The 14,867-nt window shown below is 49.9% G+C and overlaps 25 non-coding genes across 25 annotated transcripts; 16 read left to right on the top strand and 9 right to left on the bottom strand.

Moving 5' to 3' along the window:
• Window positions 1-1,097: 1,097 nt before the first annotated feature.
• TRNAW-CCA (transfer RNA tryptophan (anticodon CCA)) lies at window positions 1,098-1,169 on the top strand. The gene has a single exon. It is a non-coding gene; the product is annotated as a tRNA-Trp (tRNA).
• A 71-nt stretch (window positions 1,170-1,240) lies between these two features.
• On the bottom strand, window positions 1,241-1,311 carry TRNAG-GCC (transfer RNA glycine (anticodon GCC)). The gene has a single exon. It is a non-coding gene; the product is annotated as a tRNA-Gly (tRNA).
• Window positions 1,312-2,465: 1,154 nt separating this feature from the next.
• Window positions 2,466-2,539, top strand: TRNAN-GUU (transfer RNA asparagine (anticodon GUU)). Its single transcript has one exon. It is a non-coding gene; the product is annotated as a tRNA-Asn (tRNA).
• Window positions 2,540-2,782: 243 nt separating this feature from the next.
• TRNAW-CCA (transfer RNA tryptophan (anticodon CCA)) lies at window positions 2,783-2,854 on the top strand. The gene has a single exon. It is a non-coding gene; the product is annotated as a tRNA-Trp (tRNA).
• A 71-nt stretch (window positions 2,855-2,925) lies between these two features.
• TRNAG-GCC (transfer RNA glycine (anticodon GCC)) lies at window positions 2,926-2,996 on the bottom strand. Its single transcript has one exon. It is a non-coding gene; the product is annotated as a tRNA-Gly (tRNA).
• A 1,177-nt stretch (window positions 2,997-4,173) lies between these two features.
• Window positions 4,174-4,247, top strand: TRNAN-GUU (transfer RNA asparagine (anticodon GUU)). The gene has a single exon. It is a non-coding gene; the product is annotated as a tRNA-Asn (tRNA).
• A 243-nt stretch (window positions 4,248-4,490) lies between these two features.
• On the top strand, window positions 4,491-4,562 carry TRNAW-CCA (transfer RNA tryptophan (anticodon CCA)). Its single transcript has one exon. It is a non-coding gene; the product is annotated as a tRNA-Trp (tRNA).
• A 71-nt stretch (window positions 4,563-4,633) lies between these two features.
• TRNAG-GCC (transfer RNA glycine (anticodon GCC)) lies at window positions 4,634-4,704 on the bottom strand. Its single transcript has one exon. It is a non-coding gene; the product is annotated as a tRNA-Gly (tRNA).
• Window positions 4,705-5,858: 1,154 nt separating this feature from the next.
• Window positions 5,859-5,932, top strand: TRNAN-GUU (transfer RNA asparagine (anticodon GUU)). Its single transcript has one exon. It is a non-coding gene; the product is annotated as a tRNA-Asn (tRNA).
• Window positions 5,933-6,175: 243 nt separating this feature from the next.
• Window positions 6,176-6,247, top strand: TRNAW-CCA (transfer RNA tryptophan (anticodon CCA)). Its single transcript has one exon. It is a non-coding gene; the product is annotated as a tRNA-Trp (tRNA).
• A 71-nt stretch (window positions 6,248-6,318) lies between these two features.
• Window positions 6,319-6,389, bottom strand: TRNAG-GCC (transfer RNA glycine (anticodon GCC)). Its single transcript has one exon. It is a non-coding gene; the product is annotated as a tRNA-Gly (tRNA).
• Window positions 6,390-7,547: 1,158 nt separating this feature from the next.
• On the top strand, window positions 7,548-7,621 carry TRNAN-GUU (transfer RNA asparagine (anticodon GUU)). Its single transcript has one exon. It is a non-coding gene; the product is annotated as a tRNA-Asn (tRNA).
• A 243-nt stretch (window positions 7,622-7,864) lies between these two features.
• On the top strand, window positions 7,865-7,936 carry TRNAW-CCA (transfer RNA tryptophan (anticodon CCA)). The gene has a single exon. It is a non-coding gene; the product is annotated as a tRNA-Trp (tRNA).
• A 71-nt stretch (window positions 7,937-8,007) lies between these two features.
• On the bottom strand, window positions 8,008-8,078 carry TRNAG-GCC (transfer RNA glycine (anticodon GCC)). Its single transcript has one exon. It is a non-coding gene; the product is annotated as a tRNA-Gly (tRNA).
• Window positions 8,079-9,549: 1,471 nt separating this feature from the next.
• TRNAW-CCA (transfer RNA tryptophan (anticodon CCA)) lies at window positions 9,550-9,621 on the top strand. The gene has a single exon. It is a non-coding gene; the product is annotated as a tRNA-Trp (tRNA).
• Window positions 9,622-9,692: 71 nt separating this feature from the next.
• On the bottom strand, window positions 9,693-9,763 carry TRNAG-GCC (transfer RNA glycine (anticodon GCC)). The gene has a single exon. It is a non-coding gene; the product is annotated as a tRNA-Gly (tRNA).
• Window positions 9,764-10,917: 1,154 nt separating this feature from the next.
• On the top strand, window positions 10,918-10,991 carry TRNAN-GUU (transfer RNA asparagine (anticodon GUU)). The gene has a single exon. It is a non-coding gene; the product is annotated as a tRNA-Asn (tRNA).
• A 243-nt stretch (window positions 10,992-11,234) lies between these two features.
• On the top strand, window positions 11,235-11,306 carry TRNAW-CCA (transfer RNA tryptophan (anticodon CCA)). Its single transcript has one exon. It is a non-coding gene; the product is annotated as a tRNA-Trp (tRNA).
• A 71-nt stretch (window positions 11,307-11,377) lies between these two features.
• Window positions 11,378-11,448, bottom strand: TRNAG-GCC (transfer RNA glycine (anticodon GCC)). Its single transcript has one exon. It is a non-coding gene; the product is annotated as a tRNA-Gly (tRNA).
• Window positions 11,449-12,625: 1,177 nt separating this feature from the next.
• Window positions 12,626-12,699, top strand: TRNAN-GUU (transfer RNA asparagine (anticodon GUU)). Its single transcript has one exon. It is a non-coding gene; the product is annotated as a tRNA-Asn (tRNA).
• A 243-nt stretch (window positions 12,700-12,942) lies between these two features.
• On the top strand, window positions 12,943-13,014 carry TRNAW-CCA (transfer RNA tryptophan (anticodon CCA)). The gene has a single exon. It is a non-coding gene; the product is annotated as a tRNA-Trp (tRNA).
• Window positions 13,015-13,085: 71 nt separating this feature from the next.
• TRNAG-GCC (transfer RNA glycine (anticodon GCC)) lies at window positions 13,086-13,156 on the bottom strand. The gene has a single exon. It is a non-coding gene; the product is annotated as a tRNA-Gly (tRNA).
• A 1,154-nt stretch (window positions 13,157-14,310) lies between these two features.
• TRNAN-GUU (transfer RNA asparagine (anticodon GUU)) lies at window positions 14,311-14,384 on the top strand. Its single transcript has one exon. It is a non-coding gene; the product is annotated as a tRNA-Asn (tRNA).
• A 243-nt stretch (window positions 14,385-14,627) lies between these two features.
• Window positions 14,628-14,699, top strand: TRNAW-CCA (transfer RNA tryptophan (anticodon CCA)). The gene has a single exon. It is a non-coding gene; the product is annotated as a tRNA-Trp (tRNA).
• A 71-nt stretch (window positions 14,700-14,770) lies between these two features.
• Window positions 14,771-14,841, bottom strand: TRNAG-GCC (transfer RNA glycine (anticodon GCC)). The gene has a single exon. It is a non-coding gene; the product is annotated as a tRNA-Gly (tRNA).
• Between the last annotated feature and the right edge of the window lie 26 nt (window positions 14,842-14,867).

Below are 14,867 nucleotides of genomic sequence, written 5' to 3'. Positions count from 1 at the left end.
CGGGCAGAGTTCTGCGCCCTGCGTCCCTAACGCGCTCCCAACGCGGCCTACAGCCCTGGTCGGGCACAGCCCTGGTCGGGCTTAGACCACTGGGGCCTCTGGAGAGCAAGACCTCCAGAAGCCTATGGTCAGGCCTATTGCACAGGCATTTTGTGCCTGGCCATTCCGGGATTGTTGTGTTTCAAGGCCCAGCCATCAATACTAATGTGATGGCTTTCCCTGAGAACCCTCATGTCCCTGTCCTCCCAAGAGCCCGAGCTTTTATGTAAAATAAGGTGTGCACCTTGGGCCTTCCCCTTTGCGCTCTCTGCCCCCTCTCTTTCTCCAAAGCTGAGCTCTGCAGGTAAATGTATCTATCTGAGTGAGGGGCTAGGGAGGGCCTTGCCCAGCAGTCTTACAAAGCAAGAGTTCAGAGAAAGCACCTGCTCTGGGAAGGAGACTCCGCTCACAGAGAAGACAAGTCTAACATGCCACAGTGAAGATTGGATGGGCAAGACACACGCCTGACAGGCTGGTAGAACACCACCAGAGGAGCAGATAGCTACGCTAAGAAGGCCACAGAAAAGTCATACATGTATCTCATACACTGGGACTGGTTGTAATACTGGCCCTAACACCATTAGATAGTAGTCTGCGCATCATAACACCCAACAGTGACAAGACACTAAGCAAATGGCAAATGCTGCGTAGGATAAAGACGCCTTATATAACACAAGCTTAAGGCAGGCGCGCACACATAAAGATATATGTTGAGTCTCAGGAGATGTGCTTTTGTCACTAGTCTTTGTGGCGCAATCGGTTAGCGTGTTCGACTGTTAACCGAAAGGTTGGTGGTTCAAGCACACCCAGGGACGTTTCCTTTTGCATGCATGAAGCACTTTAATAAATCATAGTAATGTGCCTTTGGTCTAGAGCTCCTGCGTGAGACCCTTTCCCTGAACATTTCAATCCTTTGCGTTCTCTCTGCACCTGCACTCAATTTCATCAATAGGATGGAAAACAAAAAGCCAAACCTTGTAATACAACCCTAGGCAGATAAGGAGGTGGGCAAAAATGAAAAGGCTCACAACATTTGCTGATGTGACTCCAAAAGCAAGGACCTCGTGGCGCAACGGTAGCGCGTCTGACTCCAGATCAGAAGGTTGCGTGTTCAAATCACGTCGGGGTCACTGTTTCCCATTTTATGCCCCACTGAGTTCCCATATTTGATTTAGAAAGCAAAGTCAAAAGAACACAGCCTTGCATTGGCCGGGAATCGAACCCGGGCCTCCCGCGTGGCAGGCGAGAATTCTACCACTGAACCACCAATGCTTCACATGTGTAGCTTAGAGACAGAGCTCTGTCCAAGACAGTGATGAGGCGCACGCACTCAAATTGCACACCTATGAACAAAGTGTGTGCAACAGACATTGGAATGCCAACGTTTCACATGATGGCAAGAATCAGATGCAGGAGACTATAAGTATGAATGTTTTTGCATTTGCTGAGGTCACTGGCTTGGGACTAGTGTTGTGCCTATCAGGGCATGATGGCAGGCTGCTCCCGACAGAAGTGGCTCATAGAAGGCAGCCTCCAGATCACCAGCACTATTGTGTTTCAGATCATGTCACTGAACTCTCCTCCTTAAAAATCCTTCCCACTGTCTTTGCCAAATTCCCTGTCCTCCCCGAAATGCTGGGGTGAAACGGGCAGAGTTCTGCGCCCTGCGTCCCTAAAGCGCTCCCAACGCGGCCTACAGCCCTGGTCGGGCACAGCCCTGGTCGGGCTTAGACCACTGGGGCCTCTGGAGAGCAAGACCTCCAGAAGCCTATGGTCAGGCCTATTGCACAGGCATTTTGTGCCTGGCCATTCCGGGATTGTTGTGTTTCAAGGCCCAGCCATCAATACTAATGTGATGGCTTTCCCTGAGAACCCTCATGTCCCTGTCCTCCCAAGAGCCCGAGCTTTTATGTAAAATAAGGTGTGCACCTTGGGCCTTCCCCTTTGCGCTCTCTGCCCCCTCTCTTTCTCCAAAGCTGAGCTCTGCAGGTAAATGTATCTATCTGAGTGAGGGGCTAGGGAGGGCCTTGCCCAGCAGTCTTACAAAGCAAGAGTTCAGAGAAAGCACCTGCTCTGGGAAGGAGACTCCGCTCACAGAGAAGACAAGTCTAACATGCCACAGTGAAGATTGGATGGGCAAGACACACGCCTGACAGGCTGGTAGAACACCACCAGAGGAGCAGATAGCTACGCTAAGAAGGCCACAGAAAAGTCATACATGTATCTCATACACTGGGACTGGTTGTAATACTGGCCCTAACACCATTAGATAGTAGTCTGCGCATCATAACACCCAACAGTGACAAGACACTAAGCAAATGGCAAATGCTGCGTAGGATAAAGACGCCTTATATAACACAAGCTCAAGGCAGGCGCGCACACATAAAGATAAATGTTGAGTCTCAGGAGATGTGCTTTTGTCACTAGTCTTTGTGGCGCAATCGGTTAGCGCGTTCGACTGTTAACCGAAAGGTTGGTGGTTCAAGCACACCCAGGGACGTTTCCTTTTGCATGCATGAAGCACTTTAATAAATCATAGTAATGTGCCTTTGGTCTAGAGCTCCTGCGTGAGACCCTTTCCCTGAACATTTCAATCCTCTGCGTTCTCTCTGCACCTGCACTCAATTTCATCAATAGGATGGAAAACAAAAAGCCAAACCTTGTAATACAACCCTAGGCAGATAAGGAGGTGGGCAAAAATGAAAAGGCTCACAACATTTGCTGATGTGACTCCAAAAGCAAGGACCTCGTGGCGCAACGGTAGCGCGTCTGACTCCAGATCAGAAGGTTGCGTGTTCAAATCACGTCGGGGTCACTGTTTCCCATTTTATGCCCCACTGAGTTCCCATATTTGATTTAGAAAGCAAAGTCAAAAGAACACAGCCTTGCATTGGCCGGGAATCGAACCCGGGCCTCCCGCGTGGCAGGCGAGAATTCTACCACTGAACCACCAATGCTTCACATGTGTAGCTTAGAGACAGAGCTCTGTCCAAGACAGTGATGAGGCGCACGCACTCAAATTGCACACCTATGAACAAAGTGTGTGCAACAGACATTGGAATGCCAACGTTTCACATGATGGCAAGAATCAGATGCAGGAGACTATAAGTATGAATGTTTTTGCATTTGCTGAGGTCACTGGCTTGGGACTAGTGTTGTGCTTATCAGGGCATGATGGCAGGCTGCTCCCGACAGAAGTGGCTCATAGAAGGCAGCCTCCAGATCACCAGCACTATTGTGTTTCAGATCATGTCACTGAACTCTCCTCCTTAAAAATCCTTCCCACTGTCTTTGCCAAATTCCCTGTCCTCCCCGAAATGCTGGGGTGAAACGGGCAGAGTTCTGCGCCCTGCGTCCCTTTATGCGTCCCTAACGCGCTCCCAACGCGCTCCCAACGCGGCCTACAGCCCTGGTCGGGCACAGCCCTGGTCGGGCTTAGACCACTGGGGCCTCTGGAGAGCAAGACCTCCAGAAGCCTATGGTCAGGCCTATTGCACAGGCATTTTGTGCCTGGCCATTCCGGGATTGTTGTGTTTCAAGGCCCAGCCATCAATACTAATGTGATGGCTTTCCCTGAGAACCCTCATGTCCCTGTCCTCCCAAGAGCCCGAGCTTTTATGTAAAATAAGGTGTGCACCTTGGGCCTTCCCCTTTGCGCTCTCTGCCTCCTCTCTTTCTCCAAAGCTGAGCTCTGCAGGTAAATGTATCTATCTGAGTGAGGGGCTAGGGAGGGCCTTGCCCAGCAGTCTTACAAAGCAAGAGTTCAGAGAAAGCACCTGCTCTGGGAAGGAGACTCCGCTCACAGAGAAGACAAGTCTAACATGCCACAGTGAAGATTGGATGGGCAAGACACACGCCTGACAGGCTGGTAGAACACCACCAGAGGAGCAGATAGCTACGCTAAGAAGGCCACAGAAAAGTCATACATGTATCTCATACACTGGGACTGGTTGTAATACTGGCCCTAACACCATTAGACAGTAGTCTGCGCATCATAACACCCAACAGTGACAAGACACTAAGCAAATGGCAAATGCTGCGTAGGATAAAGATGCCTTATATAACACAAGCTCAAGGCAGGCGCGCACACATAAAGATATATGTTGAGTCTCAGGAGATGTGCTTTTGTCTCTAGTCTCTTTGGCGCAATCGGTTAGCGCGTTCGGCTGTTAACCGAAAGGTTGGTGGTTCAAGCCCACCCAGGGACGTTTCCTTTTGCATGCATGAAGCACTTTAATAAATCATAGTAATGTGCCTTTGGTCTAGAGCTCCTGCGTGAGACCCTTTCCCTGAACATTTCAATCCTCTGCGTTCTCTCTGCACCTGCACTCAATTTCATCAATAGGATGGAAAACAAAAAGCCAAACCTTGTAATACAACCCTAGGCATATAAGGAGGTGGGCAAAAATGAAAAGGCTCACAACATTTGCTGATGTGACTCCAAATGCAAGGACCTCGTGGCGCAACGGTAGCGCGTCTGACTCCAGATCAGAAGGTTGCGTGTTCAAATCACATCGGGGTCACTGTTTCCCATTTTATGCCCCACTGAGTTCCCATATTTGATTTAGAAAGCAAAGTCAAAAGAACACAGCCTTGCATTGGCCGGGAATCGAACCCGGGCCTCCCGCGCGGCAGGCGAGAATTCTACCACTGAACCACCAATGCTTCACATGTGTAGCTTAGAGACAGAGCTCTGTCCAAGACAGTGATGAGGCGCACGCACTCAAATTGCACACCTATGAACAAAGTGTGTGCAACAGACATTGGAATGCCAACGTTTCACATGATGGCAAGAATCAGATGCAGGAGACTATAAGTATGAATGTTTTTGCATTTGCTGAGGTTACTGGCTTGGGACTAGTGTTGTGGTTATCAGGGCATGATGGCAGGCTGCTCCCGACAGAAGGGGCTCATAGAAGGCAGCCTCCAGATCACCAGCACTATTGTGTTTCAGATCATGTCACTGAACTCTCCTCCTTAAAAATCCTTCCCACTGTCTTTGCCAAATTCCCTGTTCTCCCCGAAATGCTGGGGTGAAACGGGCAGAGTTCTGCGCCCTGCGTCCCTAACGCGCTCCCAACGCGGCCTACAGCCCTGGTCGGGCACAGCCCTGGTCGGGCTTAGACCACTGGGGCCTCTGGAGAGCAAGACCTCCAGAAGCCTATGGTCAGGCCTATTGCACAGGCATTTTGTGCCTGGCCATTCCGGGATTGTTGTGTTTCAAGGCCCAGCCATCAATACTAATGTGATGGCTTTCCCTGAGAACCCTCATGTCCCTGTCCTCCCAAGAGCCCGAGCTTTTATGTAAAATAAGGTGTGCACCTTGGGCCTTCCCCTTTGCGCTCTCTGCCCCCTCTCTTTCTCCAAAGCTGAGCTCTGCAGGTAAATGTATCTATCTGAGTGAGGGGCTAGGGAGGGCCTTGCCCAGCAGTCTTACAAAGCAAGAGTTCAGAGAAAGCACCTGCTCTGGGAAGGAGACTCCGCTCACAGAGAAGACAAGTCTAACATGCCACAGTGAAGATTGGATGGGCAAGACACACGCCTGACAGGCTGGTAGAACACCACCAGAGGAGCAGATAGCTACGCTAAGAAGGCCACAGAAAAGTCATACATGTATCTCATACACTGGGACTGGTTGTAATACTGGCCCTAACACCATTAGATAGTAGTCTGCGCATCATAACACCCAACAGTGACAAGACACTAAGCAAATGGCAAATGCTGCGTAGGATAAAGACGCCTTATATAACACAAGCTCAAGGCAGGCGCGCACACATAAAGATATATGTTGGGTCTCAGGAGATGTGCTTTTGTCACTAGTCTCTGTGGCGCAATCGGTTAGCGTGTTCGGCTGTTAACCGAAAGGTTGGTGGTTCAAGCCCACCCAGGGACGTTTCCTTTTGCATGCATGAAGCACTTTAATAAATCATAGTAATGTGCCTTTGGTCTAGAGCTCCTGCGTGAGACCCTTTCCCTGAACATTTCAATCCTCTGCGTTCTCTCTGCACCTGCACTCAATTTCATCAATAGGATGGAAAACAAAAAGCCAAACCTTGTAATACAACCCTAGGCATATAAGGAGGTGGGCAAAAATGAAAAGGCTCACAACATTTGCTGATGTGACTCCAAAAGCAAGGACCTCGTGGCGCAACGGTAGCGCGTCTGACTCCAGATCAGAAGGTTGCGTGTTCAAATCACGTCGGGGTCACTGTTTCCCATTTTATGCCCCACTGAGTTCCCATATTTGATTTAGAAAGCAAAGTCAAAAGAACACAGCCTTGCATTTGCCGGGAATCGAACCCGGGCCTCCCGCGTGGCAGGCGAGAATTCTACCACTGAACCACCAATGCTTCACATGTGTAGCTTAGAGACAGAGCTCTGTCCAAGACAGTGATGAGGCGCACGCACTCAAATTGCACACCTATGAACAAAGTGTGTGCAACAGACATTGGAATGCCAACGTTTCACATGATGGCAAGAATCAGATGCAGGAGACTATAAGTATGAATGTTTTTGCATTTGCTGAGGTCACTGGCTTGGGACTAGTGTTGTGCTTATCAGGGCATGATGGCAGGCTGCTCCCGACAGAAGTGGCTCATAGAAGGCAGCCTCCAGATCACCAGCACTATTGTGTTTCAGATCATGTCACTGAACTCTCCTCCTTAAAAATCCTTCCCACTGTCTTTGCCAAATTCCCTGTCCTCCCCGAAATGCTGGGGTGAAACGGGCAGAGTTCTGCGCCCTGCGTCCCTTTATGCGTCCCAACGCGGCCTACAGCCCTGGTCGGGCACAGCCCTGGTCGGGCTTAGACCACTGGGGCCTCTGGAGAGCAAGACCTCCAGAAGCCTATGGTCAGGCCTATTTATTGCACAGGCATTTTGTGCCTGGCCATTCCGGGATTGTTGTGTTTCAAGGCCCAGCCATCAATACTAATGTGATGGCTTTCCCTGAGAACCCTCATGTCCCTGTCCTCCCAAGAGCCCGAGCTTTTATGTAAAATAAGGTGTGCACCTTGGGCCTTCCCCTTTGCGCTCTCTGCCCCCTCTCTTTCTCCATAGCTGAGCTCTGCAGGTAAATGTATCTATCTGAGTGAGGGGCTAGGGAGGGCCTTGCCCAGCAGTCTTACAAAGCAAGAGTTCAGAGAAAGCACCTGCTCTGGGAAGGAGACTCCGCTCACAGAGAAGACAAGTCTAACATGCCACAGTGAAGATTGGATGGGCAAGACACACGCCTGACAGGCTGGTAGAACACCACCAGAGGAGCAGATAGCTACGCTAAGAAGGCCACAGAAAAGTCATACATGTATCTCATACACTGGGACTGGTTGTAATACTGGCCCTAACACCATTAGACAGTAGTCTGCGCATCATAACACCCAACAGTGACAAGACACTAAGCAAATGGCAAATGCTGCGTAGGATAAAGACGCCTTATATAACACAAGCTCAAGGCAGGCGCGCACACATAAAGATATATGTTGAGTCTCAGGAGATGTGCTTTTGTCTCTAGTCTCTTTGGCGCAATCGGTTAGCGCGTTCGGCTGTTAACCGAAAGGTTGGTGGTTCAAGCCCACCCAGGGACGTTTCCTTTTGCATGCATGAAGCACTTTAATAAATCATAGTAATGTGCCTTTGGTCTAGAGCTCCTGCGTGAGACCCTTTCCCTGAACATTTCAATCCTCTGCGTTCTCTCTGCACCTGCACTCAATTTCATCAATAGGATGGAAAACAAAAAGCCAAACCTTGTAATACAACCCTAGGCATAAAAGGAGGTGGGCAAAAATGAAAAGGCTCACAACATTTGCTGATGTGACTCCAAAAGCAAGGACCTCGTGGCGCAACGGTAGCGCGTCTGACTCCAGATCAGAAGGTTGCGTGTTCAAATCACGTCGGGGTCACTGTTTCCCATTTTATGCCCCACTGAGTTCCCATATTTGATTTAGAAAGCAAAGTCAAAAGAACACAGCCTTGCATTGGCCGGGAATCGACCCCGGGCCTCCCGCGTGGCAGGCGAGAATTCTACCACTGAACCACCAATGCTTCACATGTGTAGCTTAGAGACAGAGCTCTGTCCAAGACAGTGATGAGGCGCACGCACTCAAATTGCACACCTATGAACAAAGTGTGTGCAACAGACATTGGAATGCCAACGTTTCACATGATGGCAAGAATCAGATGCAGGAGACTATAAGTATGAATGTTTTTGCATTTGCTGAGGTCACTGGCTTGGGACTAGTGTTGTGGTTATCAGGGCATGATGGCAGGCTGCTCCCGACAGAAGTGGCTCATAGAAGGCAGCCTCCAGATCACCAGCACTATTGTGTTTCAGATCATGTCACTGAACTCTCCTCCTTAAAAATCCTTCCCACTGTCTTTGCCAAATTCCCTGTCCTCCCCGAAATGCTGGGGTGAAACGGGCAGAGTTCTGCGCCCTGCGTCCCTAACGCGCTCCCAACGCGGCCTACAGCCCTGGTCGGGCACAGCCCTGGTCGGGCTTAGACCACTGGGGCCTCTGGAGAGCAAGACCTCCAGAAGCCTATGGTCAGGCCTATTGCACAGGCATTTTGTGCCTGGCCATTCCGGGATTGTTGTGTTTCAAGGCCCAGCCATCAATACTAATGTGATGGCTTTCCCTGAGAACCCTCATGTCCCTGTCCTCCCAAGAGCCCGAGCTTTTATGTAAAATAAGGTGTGCACCTTGGGCCTTCCCCTTTGCGCTCTCTGCCCCCTCTCTTTCTCCAAAGCTGAGCTCTGCAGGTAAATGTATCTATCTGAGTGAGGGGCTAGGGAGGGCCTTGCCCAGCAGTCTTACAAAGCAAGAGTTCAGAGAAAGCACCTGCTCTGGGAAGGAGACTCCGCTCACAGAGAAGACAAGTCTAACATGCCACAGTGAAGATTGGATGGGCAAGACACACGCCTGACAGGCTGGTAGAACACCACCAGAGGAGCAGATAGCTACGCTAAGAAGGCCACAGAAAAGTCATACATGTATCTCATACACTGGGACTGGTTGTAATACTGGCCCTAACACCATTAGATAGTAGTCTGCGCATCATAACACCCAACAGTGACAAGACACTAAGCAAATGGCAAATGCTGCGTAGGATAAAGACGCCTTATATAACACAAGCTCAAGGCAGGCGCGCACACATAAAGATATATGTTGAGTCTCAGGAGATGTGCTTTTGTCACTAGTCTTTGTGGCGCAATCGGTTAGCGTGTTCGACTGTTAACCGAAAGGTTGGTGGTTCAAGCACACCCAGGGACGTTTCCTTTTGCATGCATGAAGCACTTTAATAAATCATAGTAATGTGCCTTTGGTCTAGAGCTCCTGCGTGAGACCCTTTCCCTGAACATTTCAATCCTTTGCGTTCTCTCTGCACCTGCACTCAATTTCATCAATAGGATGGAAAACAAAAAGCCAAACCTTGTAATACAACCCTAGGCAGATAAGGAGGTGGGCAAAAATGAAAAGGCTCACAACATTTGCTGATGTGACTCCAAAAGCAAGGACCTCGTGGCGCAACGGTAGCGCGTCTGACTCCAGATCAGAAGGTTGCGTGTTCAAATCACGTCGGGGTCACTGTTTCCCATTTTATGCCCCACTGAGTTCCCATATTTGATTTAGAAAGCAAAGTCAAAAGAACACAGCCTTGCATTGGCCGGGAATCGAACCCGGGCCTCCCGCGTGGCAGGCGAGAATTCTACCACTGAACCACCAATGCTTCACATGTGTAGCTTAGAGACAGAGCTCTGTCCAAGACAGTGATGAGGCGCACGCACTCAAATTGCACACCTATGAACAAAGTGTGTGCAACAGACATTGGAATGCCAACGTTTCACATGATGGCAAGAATCAGATGCAGGAGACTATAAGTATGAATGTTTTTGCATTTGCTGAGGTCACTGGCTTGGGACTAGTGTTGTGCTTATCAGGGCATGATGGCAGGCTGCTCCCGACAGAAGTGGCTCATAGAAGGCAGCCTCCAGATCACCAGCACTATTGTGTTTCAGATCATGTCACTGAACTCTCCTCCTTAAAAATCCTTCCCACTGTCTTTGCCAAATTCCCTGTCCTCCCCGAAATGCTGGGGTGAAACGGGCAGAGTTCTGCGCCCTGCGTCCCTAAAGCGCTCCCAACGCGGCCTACAGCCCTGGTCGGGCACAGCCCTGGTCGGGCTTAGACCACTGGGGCCTCTGGAGAGCAAGACCTCCAGAAGCCTATGGTCAGGCCTATTGCACAGGCATTTTGTGCCTGGCCATTCCGGGATTGTTGTGTTTCAAGGCCCAGCCATCAATACTAATGTGATGGCTTTCCCTGAGAACCCTCATGTCCCTGTCCTCCCAAGAGCCCGAGCTTTTATGTAAAATAAGGTGTGCACCTTGGGCCTTCCCCTTTGCGCTCTCTGCCCCCTCTCTTTCTCCAAAGCTGAGCTCTGCAGGTAAATGTATCTATCTGAGTGAGGGGCTAGGGAGGGCCTTGCCCAGCAGTCTTACAAAGCAAGAGTTCAGAGAAAGCACCTGCTCTGGGAAGGAGACTCCGCTCACAGAGAAGACAAGTCTAACATGCCACAGTGAAGATTGGATGGGCAAGACACACGCCTGACAGGCTGGTAGAACACCACCAGAGGAGCAGATAGCTACGCTAAGAAGGCCACAGAAAAGTCATACATGTATCTCATACACTGGGACTGGTTGTAATACTGGCCCTAACACCATTAGATAGTAGTCTGCGCATCATAACACCCAACAGTGACAAGACACTAAGCAAATGGCAAATGCTGCGTAGGATAAAGACGCCTTATATAACACAAGCTCAAGGCAGGCGCGCACACATAAAGATATATGTTGAGTCTCAGGAGATGTGCTTTTGTCACTAGTCTTTGTGGCGCAATCGGTTAGCGCGTTCGACTGTTAACCGAAAGGTTGGTGGTTCAAGCACACCCAGGGACGTTTCCTTTTGCATGCATGAAGCACTTTAATAAATCATAGTAATGTGCCTTTGGTCTAGAGCTCCTGCGTGAGACCCTTTCCCTGAACATTTCAATCCTCTGCGTTCTCTCTGCACCTGCACTCAATTTCATCAATAGGATGGAAAACAAAAAGCCAAACCTTGTAATACAACCCTAGGCAGATAAGGAGGTGGGCAAAAATGAAAAGGCTCACAACATTTGCTGATGTGACTCCAAAAGCAAGGACCTCGTGGCGCAACGGTAGCGCGTCTGACTCCAGATCAGAAGGTTGCGTGTTCAAATCACGTCGGGGTCACTGTTTCCCATTTTATGCCCCACTGAGTTCCCATATTTGATTTAGAAAGCAAAGTCAAAAGAACACAGCCTTGCATTGGCCGGGAATCGAACCCGGGCCTCCCGCGTGGCAGGCGAGAATTCTACCACTGAACCACCAATGCTTCACATGTGTAGCTTAGAGACAGAGCTCTGTCCAAGACAGTGATGAGGCGCACGCACTCAAATTGCACACCTATGAACAAAGTGTGTGCAACAGACATTGGAATGCCAACGTTTCACATGATGGCAAGAATCAGATGCAGGAGACTATAAGTATGAATGTTTTTGCATTTGCTGAGGTCACTGGCTTGGGACTAGTGTTGTGCTTATCAGGGCATGATGGCAGGCTGCTCCCGACAGAAGTGGCTCATAGAAGGCAGCCTCCAGATCACCAGCACTATTGTGTTTCAGATCATGTCACTGAACTCTCCTCCTTAAAAATCCTTCCCACTGTCTTTGCCAAATTCCCTGTCCTCCCCGAAATGCTGGGGTGAAACGGGCAGAGTTCTGCGCCCTGCGTCCCTTTATGCGTCCCTAACGCGCTCCCAACGCGCTCCCAACGCGGCCTACAGCCCTGGTCGGGCACAGCCCTGGTCGGGCTTAGACCACTGGGGCCTCTGGAGAGCAAGACCTCCAGAAGCCTATGGTCAGGCCTATTGCACAGGCATTTTGTGCCTGGCCATTCCGGGATTGTTGTGTTTCAAGGCCCAGCCATCAATACTAATGTGATGGCTTTCCCTGAGAACCCTCATGTCCCTGTCCTCCCAAGAGCCCGAGCTTTTATGTAAAATAAGGTGTGCACCTTGGGCCTTCCCCTTTGCGCTCTCTGCCTCCTCTCTTTCTCCAAAGCTGAGCTCTGCAGGTAAATGTATCTATCTGAGTGAGGGGCTAGGGAGGGCCTTGCCCAGCAGTCTTACAAAGCAAGAGTTCAGAGAAAGCACCTGCTCTGGGAAGGAGACTCCGCTCACAGAGAAGACAAGTCTAACATGCCACAGTGAAGATTGGATGGGCAAGACACACGCCTGACAGGCTGGTAGAACACCACCAGAGGAGCAGATAGCTACGCTAAGAAGGCCACAGAAAAGTCATACATGTATCTCATACACTGGGACTGGTTGTAATACTGGCCCTAACACCATTAGACAGTAGTCTGCGCATCATAACACCCAACAGTGACAAGACACTAAGCAAATGGCAAATGCTGCGTAGGATAAAGATGCCTTATATAACACAAGCTCAAGGCAGGCGCGCACACATAAAGATATATGTTGAGTCTCAGGAGATGTGCTTTTGTCTCTAGTCTCTTTGGCGCAATCGGTTAGCGCGTTCGGCTGTTAACCGAAAGGTTGGTGGTTCAAGCCCACCCAGGGACGTTTCCTTTTGCATGCATGAAGCACTTTAATAAATCATAGTAATGTGCCTTTGGTCTAGAGCTCCTGCGTGAGACCCTTTCCCTGAACATTTCAATCCTCTGCGTTCTCTCTGCACCTGCACTCAATTTCATCAATAGGATGGAAAACAAAAAGCCAAACCTTGTAATACAACCCTAGGCATATAAGGAGGTGGGCAAAAATGAAAAGGCTCACAACATTTGCTGATGTGACTCCAAATGCAAGGACCTCGTGGCGCAACGGTAGCGCGTCTGACTCCAGATCAGAAGGTTGCGTGTTCAAATCACATCGGGGTCACTGTTTCCCATTTTATGCCCCACTGAGTTCCCATATTTGATTTAGAAAGCAAAGTCAAAAGAACACAGCCTTGCATTGGCCGGGAATCGAACCCGGGCCTCCCGCGCGGCAGGCGAGAATTCTACCACTGAACCACCAATGCTTCACATGTGTAGCTTAGAGACAGAGCTCTGTCCAAGACAGTGATGAGGCGCACGCACTCAAATTGCACACCTATGAACAAAGTGTGTGCAACAGACATTGGAATGCCAACGTTTCACATGATGGCAAGAATCAGATGCAGGAGACTATAAGTATGAATGTTTTTGCATTTGCTGAGGTCACTGGCTTGGGACTAGTGTTGTGGTTATCAGGGCATGATGGCAGGCTGCTCCCGACAGAAGGGGCTCATAGAAGGCAGCCTCCAGATCACCAGCACTATTGTGTTTCAGATCATGTCACTGAACTCTCCTCCTTAAAAATCCTTCCCACTGTCTTTGCCAAATTCCCTGTTCTCCCCGAAATGCTGGGGTGAAACGGGCAGAGTTCTGCGCCCTGCGTCCCTAACGCGCTCCCAACGCGGCCTACAGCCCTGGTCGGGCACAGCCCTGGTCGGGCTTAGACCACTGGGGCCTCTGGAGAGCAAGACCTCCAGAAGCCTATGGTCAGGCCTATTGCACAGGCATTTTGTGCCTGGCCATTCCGGGATTGTTGTGTTTCAAGGCCCAGCCATCAATACTAATGTGATGGCTTTCCCTGAGAACCCTCATGTCCCTGTCCTCCCAAGAGCCCGAGCTTTTATGTAAAATAAGGTGTGCACCTTGGGCCTTCCCCTTTGCGCTCTCTGCCCCCTCTCTTTCTCCAAAGCTGAGCTCTGCAGGTAAATGTATCTATCTGAGTGAGGGGCTAGGGAGGGCCTTGCCCAGCAGTCTTACAAAGCAAGAGTTCAGAGAAAGCACCTGCTCTGGGAAGGAGACTCCGCTCACAGAGAAGACAAGTCTAACATGCCACAGTGAAGATTGGATGGGCAAGACACACGCCTGACAGGCTGGTAGAACACCACCAGAGGAGCAGATAGCTACGCTAAGAAGGCCACAGAAAAGTCATACATGTATCTCATACACTGGGACTGGTTATAATACTGGCCCTAACACCATTAGATAGTAGTCTGCGCATCATAACACCCAACAGTGACAAGACACTAAGCAAATGGCAAATGCTGCGTAGGATAAAGACGCCTTATATAACACAAGCTCAAGGCAGGCGCGCACACATAAAGATATATGTTGGGTCTCAGGAGATGTGCTTTTGTCACTAGTCTCTGTGGCGCAATCGGTTAGCGTGTTCGGCTGTTAACCGAAAGGTTGGTGGTTCAAGCCCACCCAGGGACGTTTCCTTTTGCATGCATGAAGCACTTTAATAAATCATAGTAATGTGCCTTTGGTCTAGAGCTCCTGCGTGAGACCCTTTCCCTGAACATTTCAATCCTCTGCGTTCTCTCTGCACCTGCACTCAATTTCATCAATAGGATGGAAAACAAAAAGCCAAACCTTGTAATACAACCCTAGGCATATAAGGAGGTGGGCAAAAATGAAAAGGCTCACAACATTTGCTGATGTGACTCCAAAAGCAAGGACCTCGTGGCGCAACGGTAGCGCGTCTGACTCCAGATCAGAAGGTTGCGTGTTCAAATCACGTCGGGGTCACTGTTTCCCATTTTATGCCCCACTGAGTTCCCATATTTGATTTAGAAAGCAAAGTCAAAAGAACACAGCCTTGCATTGGCCGGGAATCGAACCCAGGCCTCCCGCGTGGCAGGCGAGAATTCTACCACTGAACCACCAATGCTTCACATGTGTAGCTTAGAGACAGAG

The sequence above is a fragment of the Triturus cristatus genome, chromosome 4_2, assembly GCF_964204655.1.
Source record: "Triturus cristatus chromosome 4_2, aTriCri1.1, whole genome shotgun sequence".
NCBI lineage: Eukaryota > Metazoa > Chordata > Amphibia > Caudata > Salamandridae > Triturus > Triturus cristatus.
This window is presented reverse-complemented; position numbering and strand designations above follow the sequence as displayed.